This window comes from Salmo salar, unplaced genomic scaffold (assembly GCF_905237065.1).
Source record: "Salmo salar unplaced genomic scaffold, Ssal_v3.1, whole genome shotgun sequence".
Classification (NCBI taxonomy): Eukaryota; Metazoa; Chordata; class Actinopteri; order Salmoniformes; family Salmonidae; genus Salmo; species Salmo salar.
The window spans coordinates 350,815-370,685 of NW_025548249.1; the positions used below are offsets into that span (position 1 = coordinate 350,815).

The window sequence follows — 19,871 nt, forward strand, 5'->3', positions numbered from 1 at the left end:
TAACGCCCCAGCAGTAACACCAGACAGTAACGCCCCAGCAGTAACACCAGACAGTAACGCCCCAGCAGTAACACCACACCAGACAGTAACGCCCCAGCAGTAACACCACACCAGACAGTAACGCCCCAGCAGTAACACCAGACAGTAACGCCCCAGCAGTAACACCAGACAGTAACGCCCCAGCAGTAACACCAGACAGTAACGCCCCAGCAGTAACACCAGACAGTAACGCCCCAGCAGTAACACCAGACAGTAACGCCCCAGCAGTAACACCAGACAGTAACGCCCAAGCAGTAACACCAGAAAGTAACGCCCCAGCAGTAACACCAGACAGTAACGCCCCAGCAGTAACACCAGACAGTAACGTCCCAGCAGTAACACCAGACAGTAACGTCCCAGCAGTAACACCACACCAGACAGTAACGCCCCAGCAGTAACACCAGACAGTAACGCCCCAGCAGTAACACCAGACAGTAACGTCCCAGCAGTAACACCACACCAGACAGTAACGCCCCAGCAGTAACACCAGACAGTAACGCCCCAGCAGTAACACCAGACAGTAACGCCCCAGCAGTAACACCAGACAGTAACGCCCCAGCAGTAACAACACACCAGACAGTAACGTCCCAGCAGTAACACCACACCAGACAGTAACGTCCCAGCAGTAACACCACACCAGACAGTAACGCCCCAGCAGTAACACCAGACAGTAACGCCCCAGCAGTAACACCAGACAGTAACGCCCCAGCAGTAACACCAGACAGTAACGCCCCAGCAGTAACACCAGACAGTAACGTCCCAGCAGTAACACCAGACAGTAACGTCCCAGCAGTAACACCAGACAGTAACGCCCCAGCAGTAACACCAGACAGTAACGCCCCAGCAGTAACACCAGACAGTAACGCCCCAGCAGTAACACCAGACAGTAACGTCCCAGCAGTAACACCAGACAGTAACGCCCCAGCAGTAACAACACACCAGACAGTAACGCCCCAGCAGTAACACCACACCAGACAGTAACGTCCCAGCAGTAACAACACACCAGACAGTAACGCCCCAGCAGTAACACCACACCAGACAGTAACGTCCCAGCAGTAACACCAGACAGTAACGCCCCAGCAGTAACACCAGACAGTAACGTCCCAGCAGTAACAACACACCAGACAGTAACGCCCCAGCAGTAACACCACACCAGACAGTAACGCCCCAGCAGTAACAACACACCAGACAGTAACGCCCCAGCAGTAACACCAGACAGTAACGCCCCAGCAGTAACACCACACCAGACAGTAACGTCCCAGCAGTAACAACACACCAGACGGTAACGCCCCAGCAGTAACACCAGACAGTAACGCCCCAGCAGTAACACCAGACAGTAACGCCCCAGCAGTAACACCAGACAGTAACGCCCCAGCAGTAACAACACACCAGACAGTAACGCCCCAGCAGTAACACCAGACAGTAACGCCCCAGCAGTAACACCAGACAGTAACGCCCCAGCAGTAACACCAGACAGTAACGCCCCAGCAGTAACACCAGACAGTAACGCCCCAGCAGTAACACCACACCAGACAGTAACGTCCCAGCAGTAACAACACACCAGACAGTAACGCCCCAGCAGTAACAACACACCAGACAGTAACGCCCCAGCAGTAACACCAGACAGTAACGCCCCAGCAGTAACACCAGACAGTAACGCCCCAGCAGTAACACCAGACAGTAACGCCCCAGCAGTAACACCACACCAGACAGTAACGCCCCAGCAGTAACACCAGACAGTAACGCCCCAGCAGTAACACCAGACAGTAACATCCACTGGTTTTTCCATCAATGAATAAGAAGCATCATTTTTTTTCAATAGATTTTAATTTTTTCTTCTCCTGAACAATTTGGACGGCAGCAATTTGATTTATTGACATTTTTTAAGTATTCTTTTTTTTTTTTTGCCCATTGCGTAGAGAATCATTGTTCTATCGAAACCGCTGTGAAATATATATTTAATAACCCAAAATATTTCAGTTGTTTTGATGCTGGTGTAGAAAACCGAAAGTAAAAGACATAAGAACAGGGAGCATAGAAATACCTCACATAGAACGAGATCTACAGCTTCTTAGACTTGCTGTCTATGAGAGTGACAGCTCTATAACACACGTTTCTATGTGAATTTAGCTGCAGCTTTAAGTTTTGGGGGTTTTATGGATGAAAGTAACATCGATAATGTAGTGATGTTGTTTATCTCCTCCAGGATTTAAAAGTTCCTTCGTCCTGAAGAGTTCTGCCCCCCAACGTCCTGTCCCCGTCTCCCCCGGCCAGGGCGGCGCCCCCGCCCAGTAAGCCCCCCCAGGGTTCACCGGCATCCCCCTCAACAGCAACGTGGTGGAGCCCCCTGCATCCAGCCCCCGGTGAGACAGACCGACCATCACCTTTACAGACCATCACATCACCTTTACAGACCATCACCTCACCTTTACAGACCATCACCTTTACAGACCATCACATCACCTTTACAGACCATCACATCACCTTTACAGACAGACCATCACATCACCTTTACAGACCGACCATCACATCACCTTTACAGACCAGACATCACCTTTACAGACCATCACATCACCTTTACAGACCATCACTTTTACAGACAGACCATCACCTTTACAGACCATCACATCACCTTTACAGACCATCACATCACCTTACCTTTACAGACCATCACCTTTACAGACCATCACATCACCTTTACAGACCATCACATCACCTTTACAGACCGACCATCACCTTTACAGACCAACCATCACATCACTTTTACAGACCATCACATCACCTTTACAGACCATCACATCACCTTTACAGACCATCACATCACCTTTACAGGACCATCACATCACCTTTACAGACCGACCATCACCTTTACAGACCAACCATCACATCACCTTTACAGACCATCACATCACCTTTACAGACCATCACATCACCTTTACAGGACCATCACATCACCTTTACAGACCGACCATCACCTTTACAGACCATCACATCACCTTTACAGACCATCACATCACCTTTACAGACCATCACATCACCTTTACAGACCATCACCTTTACAGACCATCACATCACCTTTACAGACCATCACATCACCTTTACAGACCATCACATCACCTTTACAGACCATCACATCACCTTTACAGACCATCACATCACCTTTACAGACCATCACATCACCTTTACAGACCATCACATCACCTTTACAGACCATCACATCACCTTTACAGACAGACCATCACATCACCTTTACAGACCGACCATCACATCATCTTTACAGACCAGACATCACATCACCTTTACAGAACAGACATCACCTTTACAGACTGACCATCACATCACTTTTACAGACTGACCATCACATCACTTTTACAGACCGACCATCACCTTTACAGACTGACCATCACATCATCTTTACAGACCGACCATCACATCACCTTTACAGACCGACCATCACATCACCTTTACAGACAGACCATCACATCACCTTTACAGACAGACCATCACATCACCTTTACAGACAGACCATCACATCACCTTTACAGACAGACCATCACATCACCTTTACAGACAGACCATCACATCACCTTTACAGACAGACCATCACATCACCTTTACAGAACGACCATCACATCATCTTTACAGACCAGACATCACCTTTACAGACCGACCATCACATCACCTTTACAGACCGACCATCACATCACCTTTACAGACCAGACATCACCTTTACAGACCGACCATCACATCACCTTTACAGACCGACCATCACATCACCTTTACAGACCAGACATCACCTTTACAGACCGACCATCACATCACCTTTACAGACCGACCATCACATCACCTTTACAGACCGACCATCACATCACCTTTACAGACCAGACATCACCTTTACAGACCATCACATCACCTTTCCAGACCGACCATCACCTTTACAGACCATCACATCACCTTTACAGACCATCACCTTTACAGACCATCACATCACCTTTACAGACCATCACATCACCTTTACAGACCATCACCTTTACAGACCATCACATCACCTTTACAGACCATCACATCACCTTTACAGACCATCACATCACCTTTACAGACCGCCCATCACCTTTACAGACCATCAAATCACCTTTACAGACCATCACATCACCTTTACAGACTGACCATCACATCACCTTTACAGACAGACCATCACATCACCTTTACAGACAGACCATCACATCACCTTTACAGACAGACCATCACATCACCTTTACAGACCGACCATCACATCACCTTTACAGACCGACCATCACATCACCTTTACAGACCAGACATCACCTTTACAGACCGACCATCACATCACCTTTACAGACCGACCATCACATCACCTTTACAGACAGACCATCACATCACCTTTACAGACAGACCATCACATCACCTTTACAGACAGACCATCACATCACCTTTACAGACTAGATATCACATCACCTTTACAGACTAGACATCACCTTTACAGACCGACCATCACATCACCTTTACAGACCGACCATCACATCACCTTTACAGACCAGACATCACCTTTACAGACCGACCATCACATCACCTTTACAGACCGACCATCACATCACCTTTACAGACCGACCATCACATCACCTTTACAGACCGACCATCACATCACCTTTACAGACCGACCATCACATCACCTTTACAGACTAGACATCACCTTTACAGACTGACCATCACCTTTACAGACTGACCATCACATCACCTTTACAGACCATCACATCACCTTTACAGACCGACCATCACATCACCTTTACAGACCGACCATCACATCACCTTTACAGACTAGACATCACCTTTACAGACTAGACATCACATCACCTTTACAGACCAACCATCACATCACCTTTACAGACTAGACATCACCTTTACAGACTGACCATCACATCACCTTTACAGACAGACCATCACATCACCTTTACAGACCGACCATCACATCACCTTTACAGACCGACCATCACATCACCTTTACAGACCAGACATCACCTTTACAGACAGACCATCACATCACCTTTACAGACAGACCATCACATCACCTTTACAGACCGACCATCACATCACCTTTACAGACAGACCATCACATCACCTTTACAGACCGACCATCACATCACCTTTACAGACTAGACATCACATCACCTTTACAGACTAGACATCACCTTTACAGACTGACCATCTCATCGCCTTTACAGACCATCAAATCACCTTTACAGACCATCAAATCACCTTTACAGACCATCACATCACCTTTACAGACTGACTATCACATCACCTTTACAGACTGACCATCACATCACCTTTACAGACCGACCATCACATCACCTTTACAGACTAGACATCACCTTTACAGACTAGACATCACATCACCTTTACAGACTAGACATCACATCACCTTTACAGACTAGCCATCACATCACCTTTACAGACCGACCATCACATCACCTTTACAGAGTAGACATCACCTTTACAGTCTAGACATCACCTTTACAGACCAACCATCACATCACCTTTACAGACCAGACATCACCTTTACAGACTAGACATCGCATCACCTTTACAGACTAGACATCACCTTTACAGACTAGACATCACCTTTACAGACTATACATCACCTTTACAGACCAGACATCACCTTTACAGACCAGACATCACCTTTACAGACTAGACATCACCTTTACAGACTCCAGACAGACCACCACCTTTACAGACTCCAGACAGACCACCACCTTTACAGACTCCAGACAGACCACCACCTTTACAGACTCCAGACAGACCACCACCTTTACAGACTCCAGACAGACCACCACCTTTACAGACTAGACATCACCTTTACAGACTAGACATCACCTTTACAGACCAGACATCACCTTTACAGACCAGACATCACCTTTACAGACTAGACATCACCTTTACAGACTCCAGACAGACCACCACCTTTACAGACTCCAGACAGACCACCACCTTTACAGACTCCAGACAGACCACCACCTTTACAGACTCCAGACAGACCAGACTCCAGACAGACCGCCACCTTTACAGACTCCAGACAGAACGCCACCTTTACAGACACCAGACAGACCAGACTCCAGACAGACCACCACCTTTACAGACTCCAGACAGACCACCACCTTTACAGACTCCAGACAGACCGCCACCTTTACAGACTCCAGACAGACCACCACCTTTACAGACTCCAGACAGACCACCACCTTTACAGACTCCAGACAGACCACCACCTTTACAGACTCCAGACAGACCACCACCTTTACAGACTAGACATCACCTTTACAGACTAGACATCACCTTTACAGACCAGACATCACCTTTACAGACCAGACATCACCTTTACAGACTAGACATCACCTTTACAGACTCCAGACAGACCACCACCTTTACAGACTCCAGACAGACCACCACCTTTACAGACTCCAGACAGACCACCACCTTTACAGACTCCAGACAGACCAGACTCCAGACAGACCGCCACCTTTACAGACTCCAGACAGAACGCCACCTTTACAGACACCAGACAGACCAGACTCCAGACAGACCACCACCTTTACAGACTCCAGACAGACCACCACCTTTACAGACTCCAGACAGACCGCCACCTTTACAGACTCCAGACAGACCACCACCTTTACAGACTCCAGACAGACCACCACCTTTACAGACTCCAGACAGACCACCACCTTTACAGACTCCAGACAGACCACCACCTTTACAGACTCCAGACAGACCACCACCTTTACAGACTCCAGACAGACCGCCACCTTTACAGACTCCAGACAGACCGCCACCTTTACAGACTCCAGACAGACCACCACCTTTACAGACTCCAGACAGACCAGACACCTTTACAGACTCCAGACAGACCACCACCTTTACAGACTCCAGACAGACCAGACTCCAGACAGACCACCACCTTTACAGACTCCAGACAGACCACCACCTTTACAGACTCCAGACAGACCAGACTCCAGACAGACCACCACCTTTACAGACTCCAGACAGACCACCACCTTTACAGACTCCAGACAGACCAGACTCCAGACAGACCACCACCTTTACAGACTCCAGACAGACCACCACCTTTACAGACTCCAGACAGAACGCCACCTTTACAGACTCCAGACAGACCACCACCTTTACAGACTCCAGACAGACCACCACCTTTACAGACTCCAGACTGCCACCTTTACAGACCACCACCTTTACAGACTCCAGACAGACCACCACCTTTACAGACTCCAGACAGACCACCACCTTTACAGACTCCAGACAGACCACCACCTTTACAGACTCCAGACAGACCACCACCTTTACAGACTCCAGACAGACCAGACTCCAGACAGACCACCACCTTTACAGACTCCAGACTGCCACCTTTACAGACCACCACCTTTACAGACTCCAGACAGACCGCCACCTTTACAGACTCCAGACAGACCAGACTCCAGACAGACCGCCACCTTCACAGACTCCAGACAGACCAGACTCCAGACAGACCGCCACCTTTACAGACTCTAGACAGACCACCACCTTTACAGACACCAGACAGACCACCACCTTTACAGACTCCAGACAGACCACCACCTTTACAGACTCCAGACAGACCAGACACCAGACAGACCACCACCTTTACAGACTCCAGACAGACCAGACTCCAGACAGACCACCACCTTTACAGACTCCAGACAGACCACCACCTTTACAGACTCCAGACAGACCACCACCTTTACAGACTCCAGACAGACCACCACCTTTACAGACTCCAGACAGACCAGACTCCAGACAGACCACCACCTTTACAGACTCCAGACAGACCAGACTCCAGACAGACCACCACCTTTACAGACTCCAGACAGATCGCCACCTTTACAGACTCCAGACAGAACGCCACCTTTACAGACTCGACAGACCACCACCTTTACAGACTCCAGACAGACCACCACCTTTACAGACTCCAGACAGACCACCACCTTTACAGACTCCAGACAGACCACCACCTTTACAGACTCCAGACAGACCACCACCTTTACAGACTCCAGACAGACGGCCACCTTTACAGACTCCAGACAGACCACCACCTTTACAGACTCCAGACAGACGGCCACCTTTACAGACTCCAGACAGATCGCCACCTTTACACAACAACACATATTTGATTGAAGCTCAGTGTGTCTAAATGACTCCATATGGGGGGTGTTCAGCTCTCCCCAGTCCCCGGGGGTGTTCAGCTCTCCCCAGTCCCCGGGGGTGTACCTGGCTCCAGAGAACTTCCAGCAACGGAACATGGAACTGATCCAGTCCATTAAGAACCTCCTGCAGAACGACCAGTCACGATTCAACCAGTTCAAGGACTACTCTGGCCAGTTCAGACAGGTACGCCCTGACTCCTATTCCTAACCTTAACCCCCTAACCCTAACCTTAACCCCCCTAACCCTAACCCTAAGGACTACTCTGGCCAGTTCAGACAGCTACGCCCTGACTCCTAACCCTAAGGACTACTCTGGACAGTTCAGACAGGTAAGCCCTGACTCCTAACCCTAAGGACTACTCTGGACAGTTCAGACAGGTAATCCCTGACCCTAAGGACTACTCTGGACAGTTCAGACAGGTAAGCCCTGACTCCTATCCCTAAGGACTACTCTGGACAGTTCAGACAGGTAAGCCCTGACTCCTAACCCTAAGGACTACTCTGGACAGTTCAGACAGGTAAGCCCTGACTCCTATCCCTAAGGACTACTCTGGACAGTTCAGACAGGTAAGCCCTGACTCCTATCCCTAAGGACTACTCTGGACAGTTCTCTATATCTCTAACCCGTAGTTACATCCAGACTGTTGGGGCTGAACTATCCTCTCTATATATCTCTAACCCGTAGTTACATCCAGACTGTTGGGGCTGAACTATCCTCTCTCTATATCTCTAACCCGTAGTTACATACAGACTGTTGGGGCTGAACTATCCTCTCTATATCTCTAACCCGTAGTTACATCCAGACTGTTGGGGCTGAACTATCCTCTCTATATATCTCTAACCCGTAGTTACATACAGACTGTTGGGGCTGAACTATCCTCTCTAACCCGTAGTTACATCCAGACTGTTGGGGCTGAACTATCCTCTCTATATCTCTAACCCGTAGTTACATCCAGACTGTTGGGGCTGAACTATCCTCTCTCTATATCTCTAACCCGTAGTTACATCCAGACTGTTGGGGCTGAACTATCCTCTCTCTATATCTCTAACCCGTAGTTACATCCAGACTGTTGGGGCTGAACTATCCTCTCTCTATATCTCTAACCCGTAGTTACATCCAGACTGTTGGGGCTGAACTATCCTCTCTCTATATCTCTAACCCGTAGTTACATCCAGACTGTTGGGGCTGAACTATCCTCTCTCTATCTCTCTAACCCGTAGTTACATACAGACTGTTGGGGCTGAACTATCCTCTCTCTATATCTCTAACCCGTAGTTACATCCAGACTGTTGGGGCTGAACTATCCTCTCTATATATCTCTAACCCGTAGTTACATACAGACTGTTGGGGCTGAACTATCCTCTCTATATCTCTAACCCGTAGTTACATACAGACTGTTGGGGCTGAACTATCCTCTCTATATCTCTAACCCGTAGTTACATCCAGACTGTTGGGGCTGAACTATCCTCTCTCTATATCTCTAACCCGTAGTTACATCCAGACTGTTGGGGCTGAACTATCCTCTATATATCTCTAACCCGTAGTTACATCCAGACTGTTGGGGCTGAACTATCCTCTCTATATATCTCTAACCCGTAGTTACATCCAGACTGTTGGGGCTGAACTATCCTCTCTATATATCTCTAACCCGTAGTTACATCCAGACTGTTGGGGCTGAACTATCCTCTCTCTATATCTCTAACCCGTAGTTACATCCAGACTGTTGGGGCTGAACTATCCTCTCTCTATATCTCTAACCCGTAGTTACATCCAGACTGTTGGGGCTGAACTATCCTCTCTATATCTCTAACCCGTAGTTACATACAGACTGTTGGGGCTGAACTATCCTCTCTCTATATATCTCTAACCCGTAGTTACATCCAGACTGTTGGGGCTGAACTATCCTCTCTATATATCTCTAACCCGTAGTTACATCCAGACTGTTGGGGCTGAACTATCCTCTCTCTATATCTCTAACCCGTAGTTACATACAGACTGTTGGGGCTGAACTATCCTCCCTCTATATCTCTAACCCGTAGTTACATACAGACTGTTGGGGCTGAACTATCCTCTCTATATCTCTAACCCGTAGTTACATACAGACTGTTGGGGCTGAACTATCCTCTCTATATATCTCTAACCCGTAGTTACATCCAGACTGTTGGGGCTGAACTATCCTCTCTCTATATCTCTAACCCGTAGTTACATACAGACTGTTGGGGCTGAACTATCCTCTCTCTATATCTCTAACCCGTAGTTACATACAGACTGTTGGGGCTGAACTATCCTCTCTATATATCTCTAACCCGTAGTTACATACAGACTGTTGGGGCTGAACTATCCTCTCTATATCTCTAACCCGTAGTTACATCCAGACTGTTGGGGCTGAACTATCCTCTCTATATATCTCTAACCCGTAGTTACATACAGACTGTTGGGGCTGAACTATCCTCTCTCTATATCTCTAACCCGTAGTTACATCCAGACTGTTGGGGCTGAACTATCCTCTCTATATATCTCTAACCCGTAGTTACATCCAGACTGTTGGGGCTGAACTATCCTCTCTCTATATCTCTAACCCGTAGTTACATCCAGACTGTTGGGGCTGAACTATCCTCTCTATATATCTCTAACCCGTAGTTACATCCAGACTGTTGGGGCTGAACTATCCTCTCTATATCTCTAACCCGTAGTTACATACAGACTGTTGGGGCTGAACTATCCTCTCTATATCTCTAACCCGTAGTTACATCCAGACTGTTGGGGCTGAACTATCCTCTCTATATATCTCTAACCCGTAGTTACATCCAGACTGTTGGGGCTGAACTATCCTCTCTATATATCTCTAACCCGTAGTTACATCCAGACTGTTGGGGCTGAACTATCCTCTCTAACCCGTAGTTACATCCAGACTGTTGGGGCTGAACTATCCTCTCTATCCTCTCTAACCCGTAGTTACATCCAGACTGTTGGGGCTGAACTATCCTCTCTATATATCTCTAACCCGTAGTTACATCCAGACTGTTGGGGCTGAACTATCCTCTCTATATATCTCTAACCCGTAGTTACATCCAGACTGTTGGGGCTGAACTATCCTCTCTATATATCTCTAACCCGTAGTTACATCCAGACTGTTGGGGCTGAACTATCCTCTCTATATCTCTAACCCGTAGTTACATCCAGACTGTTGGGGCTGAACTATCCTCTCTCTATATCTCTAACCCGTAGTTACATACAGACTGTTGGGGCTGAACTATCCTCTCTCTATATCTCTAACCCGTAGTTACATACAGACTGTTGGGGCTGAACTATCCTCTCTATATCTCTAACCCGTAGTTACATACAGACTGTTGGGGCTGAACTATCCTCTCTATATATCTCTAACCCGTAGTTACATCCAGACTGTTGGGGCTGAACTATCCTCTCTCTATATCTCTAACCCGTAGTTACATCCAGACTGTTGGGGCTGAACTATCCTCTCTCTATATCTCTAACCCGTAGTTACATACAGACTGTTGGGGCTGAACTATCCTCTCTATATCTCTAACCCGTAGTTACATACAGACTGTTGGGGCTGAACTATCCTCTCTATATATCTCTAACCCGTAGTTACATCCAGACTGTTGGGGCTGAACTATCCTCTCTCTATATCTCTAACCCGTAGTTACATCCAGACTGTTGGGGCTGAACTATCCTCTCTATATCTCTAACCCGTAGTTACATACAGACTGTTGGGGCTGAACTATCCTCTCTATATATCTCTAACCCGTAGTTACATCCAGACTGTTGGGGCTGAACTATCCTCTCTATATATCTCTAACCCGTAGTTACATCCAGACTGTTGGGGCTGAACTATCCTCTCTATATCTCTAACCCGTAGTTACATACAGACTGTTGGGGCTGAACTATCCTCTCTCTATATCTCTAACCCGTAGTTACATCCAGACTGTTGGGGCTGAACTATCCTCTCTATATCTCTAACCCGTAGTTACATCCAGACTGTTGGGGCTGAACTATCCTCTCTCTATATCTCTAACCCGTAGTTACATCCAGACTGTTGGGGCTGAACTATCCTCTCTCTATATCTCTAACCCGTAGTTACATCCAGACTGTTGGGGCTGAACTATCCTCTCTATATATCTCTAACCCGTAGTTACATCCAGACTGTTGGGGCTGAACTATCCTCTCTATATATCTCTAACCCGTAGTTACATACAGACTGTTGGGGCTGAACTATCCTCTCTATATATCTCTAACCCGTAGTTACATCCAGACTGTTGGGGCTGAACTATCCTCTCTATATCTCTAACCCGTAGTTACATCCAGACTGTTGGGGCTGAACTATCCTCTCTCTATATCTCTAACCCGTAGTTACATACAGACTGTTGGGGCTGAACTATCCTCTCTATATATCTCTAACCCGTAGTTACATCCAGACTGTTGGGGCTGAACTATCCTCTCTATATCTCTAACCCGTAGTTACATCCAGACTGTTGGGGCTGAACTATCCTCTCTATATCTCTAACCCGTAGTTACATCCAGACTGTTGGGGCTGAACTATCCTCTCTCTATCTCTAACCCGTAGTTACATCCAGACTGTTGGGGCTGAACTATCCTCTCTATATCTCTAACCCGTAGTTACATCCAGACTGTTGGGGCTGAACTATCCTCTCTATATATCTCTAACCCGTAGTTACATCCAGACTGTTGGGGCTGAACTATCCTCTCTATATCTCTAACCCGTAGTTACATCCAGACTGTTGGGGCTGAACTATCCTCTCTATATATCTCTAACCCGTAGTTACATCCAGACTGTTGGGGCTGAACTATCCTCTCTATATATCTCTAACCCGTAGTTACATACAGACTGTTGGGGCTGAACTATCCTCTCTCTATATCTCTAACCCGTAGTTACATCCAGACTGTTGGGGCTGAACTATCCTCTCTATATATCTCTAACCCGTAGTTACATCCAGACTGTTGGGGCTGAACTATCCTCTCTATATCTCTAACCCGTAGTTACATACAGACTGTTGGGGCTGAACTATCCTCTCTATATATCTCTAACCCGTAGTTACATACAGACTGTTGGGGCTGAACTATCCTCTCTAACCCGTAGTTACATCCAGACTGGGCCATTTCATAAGTGTCAAAGGCTTTTATTGACAATTACATGAAGTTGATGCAAAGACTCAGTATTTACAGTGTTGAACGGGTCTATAGACCCAGTAAGGCTAACAGGCTAATGTTCCTATCCACCCAGTAAGGCTAACAGGCTAATGTTCCTATAGACCCAGTAAGGCTAACAGGCTAATGTTCCTATCCATCCAGTAAGGCTAACAGGCTAATGTTCCTATAGACCCAGTAAGGCTAACAGGCTAATGTTCCTATAGACACAGTAAGGCTAACAGGCTAATGTTCCTATAGACCCAGTAAGGCTAACAGGCTAATGTTCCTATCCACCCAGTAAGGCTAACAGGCTAATGTTCCTATAGACCCAGTAAGGCTAACAGGCTAATGTTCCTATAGACCCAGTAAGGCTAACAGGCTAATGTTCCTATCCACCCAGTAAGGCTAACAGGCTAATGTTCCTATCCACCCAGTAAGGCTAACAGGCTAATGTTCCTATCCACCCAGTAAGGCTAACAGGCTAATGTTCCTATAGACCCAGTAAGGCTAACAGGCTAATGTTCCTATCCACCCAGTAAGGCTAACAGGCTAATGTTCCTATAGACCCAGTAAGGCCAGCAGGCTAATGTTCCTATCCACCCAGTAAGGCTAACAGGCTAATGTTCCTATCCACCCAGTAAGGCTAACAGGCTAATGTTCCTATCCACCCAGTAAGGCCAACAGGCTAATGTTCCTATAGACCCAGTAAGGTTAACAGGCTAATGTTCCTATCCACCCAGTAAGGCTAACAGGCTAATGTTCCTATCCACCCAGTAAGGCTAACAGGCTAATGTTCCTATCCACCCATTAAGGCTAACAGGCTAATGTTCCTATCCACCCAGTAAGGCCAGCAGGCTAATGTTCCTATCCACCCTGTAAGGCTAACAGGCTAATGTTCCTATAGACCCAGTAAGGCTAACAGGCTAATGTTCCTATCCACCCAGTAAGGCTAACAGGCTAATGTTCCTATCCACCCAGTAAGGCTAACAGGCTAATGTTCCTATCCACCCAGTAAGGCTAACAGGCTAATGTTCCTATCCATCTCTCTAACAGGCTAATGTTCCTATCCACCCTGTAAGGCTAACAGGCTAATGTTCCTATCCATCTCTCTCTCTCTAACAGGCTAATGTTCCTATCCATCTCTCTCTCTCTAACAGGCTAATGTTCCTATCCACCCTGTAAGGCTAACAGGCTAATGTTCCTATCCATCTCTCTCTCTCTAACAGGCTAATGTTCCTATCCACCCTGTAAGGCTAACAGGCTAATGTTCCTATCCATCTCTCTCTCTCTAACAGGCTAATGTTCCTATCCACCCTGTAAGGCTAACAGGCTAATGTTCCTATCCACCCAGTAAGGCTAACAGGCTAATGTTCCTATAGACCCAGTAAGGCCAGCAGGCTAATGTTCCTATCCACCCAGTAAGGCCAGCAGGCTAATGTTCCTATCCACCCAGTAAGGCTAACAGGCTAATGTTCCTATCCATCTCTCTCTCTCTAACAGGCTAATGTTCCTATCCACCCAGTAAGGCTAACAGGCTAATGTTCCTATCCATCTCTCTCTCTCTAACAGGCTAATGTTCCTATCCACCCAGTAAGGCTAACAGGCTAATGTTCCTATCCACCCAGTAAGGCTAACAGGCTAATGTTCCTATCCACCCAGTAAGGCTAACAGGCTAATGTTCCTATCCACCCAGTAAGGCTAACAGGCTAATGTTCCTATCCACCCAGTAAGGCTAACAGGCTAATGTTCCTATCCACCCAGTAAGGCTAACAGGCTAATGTTCCTATCCACCCAGTAAGGCTAACAGGCTAATGTTCCTATCCATCTCTCTCTCTCTAACAGGCTAATGTTCCTATCCACCCTGTAAGGCTAACAGGCTAATGTTCCTATCCACCCAGTAAGGCTAACAGGCTAATGTTCCTATCCACCCTGTAAGGCTAACAGGCTAATGTTCCTATCCACCCAGTAAGGCTAACAGGCTAATGTTCCTATCCACCCAGTAAGGCTAACAGGCTAATGTTCCTATCCACCCAGTAAGGCTAACAGGCTAATGTTCCTATCCACCCAGTAAGGCTAACAGGCTAATGTTCCTATCCACCCAGTAAGGCTAACAGGCTAATGTTCCTATAGACCCAGTAAGGCTAACAGGCTAATGTTCCTATCCACCCAGTAAGGCTAACAGGCTAATGTTCCTATCCACCCAGTAAGGCTAACAGGCTAATGTTCCTATCCACCCAGTAAGGCTAACAGGCTAATGTTCCTATCCACCCAGTAAGGCTAACAGGCTAATGTTCCTATCCACCCAGTAAGGCTAACAGGCTAATGTTCCTATCCATCTCTCTCTCTCTAACAGGCTAATGTTCCTATCCACCCAGTAAGGCTAACAGGCTAATGTTCCTATAGACCCAGTAAGGCTAACAGGCTAATGTTCCTATCCACCCAGTAAGGCTAACAGGCTAATGTTCCTATCCATCTCTCTCTCTCTAACAGGCTAATGTTCCTATAGACCCAGTAAGGCTAACAGGCTAATGTTCCTATCCATCTCTCTCTCTCTAACAGGCTAATGTTCCTATCCACCCAGTAAGGCTAACAGGCTAATGTTCCTATCCACCCAGTAAGGCTAACAGGCTAATGTTCCTATCCACCCAGTAAGGCCAGCATGCTAATGTTCCTATAGACCCAGTAAGGCTAACAGGCTAATGTTCCTATAGACCCAGTAAGGCTAACAGGCTAATGTTCCTATCCACCCAGTAAGGCTAACAGGCTAATGTTCATATCCACCCAGTAAGGCTAACAGGCTAATGTTCCTATCCACTCAGTAAGGCTAACAGGCTAATGTTCCTATCCACCCAGTAAGGCTAACAGGCTAATGTTCCTATCCACCCAGTAAGGCTAACAGGCTAATGTTCCTATCCACCCAGTAAGGCTAACAGGCTAATGTTCCTATCCACCCAGTAAGGCTAGCAGGCTAATGTTCCTATCCACCCAGTAAGGCTAACAGGCTAATGTTCCTATCCACCCAGTAAGGCTAGCAGGCTAATGTTCCTATCCACCCAGTAAGGCTAACAGGCTAATGTTCCTATCCACCCAGTAAGGCTAACAGGCTAATGTTCCTATCCACCCAGTAAGGCTAACAGGCTAATGTTCCTATCCACCCTGTAAGGCTAACAGGCTAATGTTCCTATCCACCCTGTAAGGCTAACAGGCTAATGTTCCTATCCACCCTGTAAGGCTAACAGGCTAATGTTCCTATCCACCCAGTAAGGCTAACAGGCTAATGTTCCTATCCACCCAGTAAGGCTAACAGGCTAATGTTCCTATCCACCCAGTAAGGCTAACAGGCTAATGTTCCTATCCACCCAGTAAGGCTAACAGGCTAATGTTCCTATCCATCTCTCTCTCTCTAACAGGCTAATGTTCCTATCCACCCAGTAAGGCTAACAGGCTAATGTTCCTATCCACCCTGTAAGGCTAACAGGCTAATGTTCCTATCCACCCAGTAAGGCTAACAGGCTAATGTTCCTATCCATCTCTCTCTCTCTAACAGGCTAATGTTCCTATCCACCCAGTAAGGCTAACAGGCTAATGTTCTTATCCACCCAGTAAGGCTAACAGGCTAATGTTCCTATCCACCCAGTAAGGCTAACAGGCTAATGTTCCTATCCACCCAGTAAGGCTAACAGGCTAATGTTCCTATCCACCCAGTAAGGCTAACAGGCTAATGTTCCTATCCACCCAGTAAAGCTAACAGGCTAATGTTCCTATCCATCTCTCTCTCTCTAACAGGCTAATGTTCCTATCCATCTCTCTCTCTCTAACAGGCTAATGTTCCTATCCATCTCTCTCTCTCTAACAGGCTAATGTTCCTATCCACCCAGTAAGGCTAACAGGCTAATGTTCTTATCCACCCAGTAAGGCTAACAGGCTAATGTTCCTATCCACCTCTCTCTCTCTAACAGGCTAATGTTCCTATCCACCCAGTAAGGCTAACAGGCTAATGTTCCCATCCATCTCTCTCTCTCTAACAGGCTAATGTTCCTATCCACCCTGTAAGGCTAACAGGCTAATGTTCCTATCCACCCTGTAAGGCTAACAGGCTAATGTTCCTATCCACCCAGTAAGGCTAACAGGCTAATGTTCCTATCCACCCAGTAAGGCTAACAGGCTAATGTTCCTATCCATCTCTCTCTCTCTAACAGGCTAATGTTCCTATCCATCTCTCTCTCTCTAACAGGCTAATGTTCCTATCCACCCAGTAAGGCTAACAGGCTAATGTTCTTATCCACCCAGTAAGGCTAACAGGCTAATGTTCCTATAGACCCTGTAAGGCTAACAGGCTAATGTTCCTATCCACCCTGTAAGGCTAACAGGCTAATGTTCCTATCCACCCAGTAAGGCTAACAGGCTAATGTTCCTATCCACCCAGTAAGGCTAACAGGCTAATGTTCCTATCCACCCAGTAAGGCTAACAGGCTAATGTTCCTATCCACCCAGTAAGGCTAACAGGCTAATGTTCCTATCCACCTAGTAAGGCTAACAGGCTAATGTTCCTATCCACCCAGTAAGGCTAACAGGCTAATGTTCCTATCCACCCAGTAAGGCTAACAGGCTAATGTTCCTATCCACCCAGTAAGGCTAACAGGCTAATGTTCCTATCCACCCAGTAAGGCTAACAGGCTAATGTTCCTATCCACCCAGTAAGGCTAACAGGCTAATGTTCCTATAGACCCAGTAAGGCTAACAGGCTAATGTTCCTATCCACCCAGTAAGGCTAACAGGCTAATGTTCCTATAGACCCAGTAAGGCTAACAGGCTAATGTTCCTATCCACCCAGTAAGGCTAACAGGCTAATGTTCCTATCCACCCAGTAAGGCTAACAGGCTAATGTTCCTATCCACCCTGTAAGGCTAACAGGCTAATGTTCCTATCCACCCAGTAAGGCTAACAGGCTAATGTTCCTATCCATCTCTCTCTTTCTAACAGGCTAATGTTCCTATCCACCCAGTAAGGCTAACAGGCTAATGTTCCTATCCACCCTGTAAGGCTAACAGGCTAATGTTCCTATCCACCCAGTAAGGCTAACAGGCTAATGTTCCTATCCACCCTGTAAGGCTAACAGGCTAATGTTCCTATCCATCTCTCTCTCTCTAACAGGCTAATGTTCCTATCCACCCAGTAAGGCTAACAGGCTAATGTTCCTATCCACCCAGTAAGGCTAACAGGCTAATGTTCCTATCCATCTCTCTCTCTCTAACAGGCTAATGTTCCTATCCACCCAGTAAGGCTAACAGGCTAATGTTCCTATCCATCTCTCTCTCTCTAACAGGCTAATGTTCCTATCCACCCAGTAAGGCTAACAGGCTAATGTTCCCATCCATCTCTCTCTCTCTAACAGGGTCTGATGTCTGCCGTTTTGTACCACCGCAGCTGTAAGACTCTGTTAGGGGACAATTTTGTTGGCGTCTTCAACGAGCTGCTGGTTTTACTTCCTGACACGGTTAAACAGCAGGAGCTTCTGTCGGCCCACGTAGACGACCAGGCCACGGAGAGACCGAGAGGCGGCGGGGCCAGGAAGGACAAGAAGAAGAGTGCCTCCCAGTCCAGCGCTGTCTCTAATGCAGCCGCGCTGGACTGCCAGGTATGCCCCACCTGCTGCCAAGTGTTGGACCCTAAAGACTTCAACTCCCATAAGACCTTGCACTTGGGGGACAACGAGGACTTCCCCTCCCTGCAGACCATCAGCCGTATCATCAGTTAGCCCCGCCCCCCCTCCCCCGGGACAAGACATGAACACTGCCCAATCACAGCCTCGCCTGTTGCCATTCAGGGGGGGCGTTTCACGGTGACCACGGCCGGAGAGGACGTTGGGTAGTGTATTTGAGTGGCGAGGCTGGGGCCAGCAGGAGGTTGAACTGATATTCTGGTTGCCAGATATTGACCTGACTCCCGGTGTGATTCCCGGGCTGGACCTGGACCCGACCCTGGAAATGCCCTACAAGTACCACATGTTGTGTATTAATAATAATAATAATAATAATAATAATGATTCTATATATTTAATTTTTCTCTCTCTCTCTCCTCCCTCCTCCTCCTCTCTCTCTTCTGATCACATTTCCGTGAGGTTGATACATTGGTTCTTCTATCAGGTTTGATGACTGAGGAAAGAGTGTTTTATTAAGTCAGACCCGTCTACTCCTCCCTCGGAGACAGTCAGGTCCTCTACTCCTCCCTCGGAGACAGTCAGACCCTCTACTCCTCCCTCGGAGACAGTCAGACCCCTCTACTCCTCCCTCGGAGACAGTCAGGTCCTCTACTCCTCCCTCGGAGACAGTCAGACCCTCTACTCCTCCCTCGGAGACAGTCAGACCCTCTACTCCTCCCTCGGAGACAGTCAGACCCTCTACTCCTCCCTCGGA

At 47.3% G+C, this 19,871-nt stretch overlaps 1 pseudogene; it reads left to right on the top strand.

The window, feature by feature from the left end:
• The window catches only part of LOC106593794 (E3 ubiquitin-protein ligase ZNF598-like), a 60,073-nt pseudogene extending 40,854 nt beyond the window's left edge, over window positions 1–19,219 (top strand).
• The last annotated feature ends 652 nt before the right edge of the window (window positions 19,220–19,871 follow it).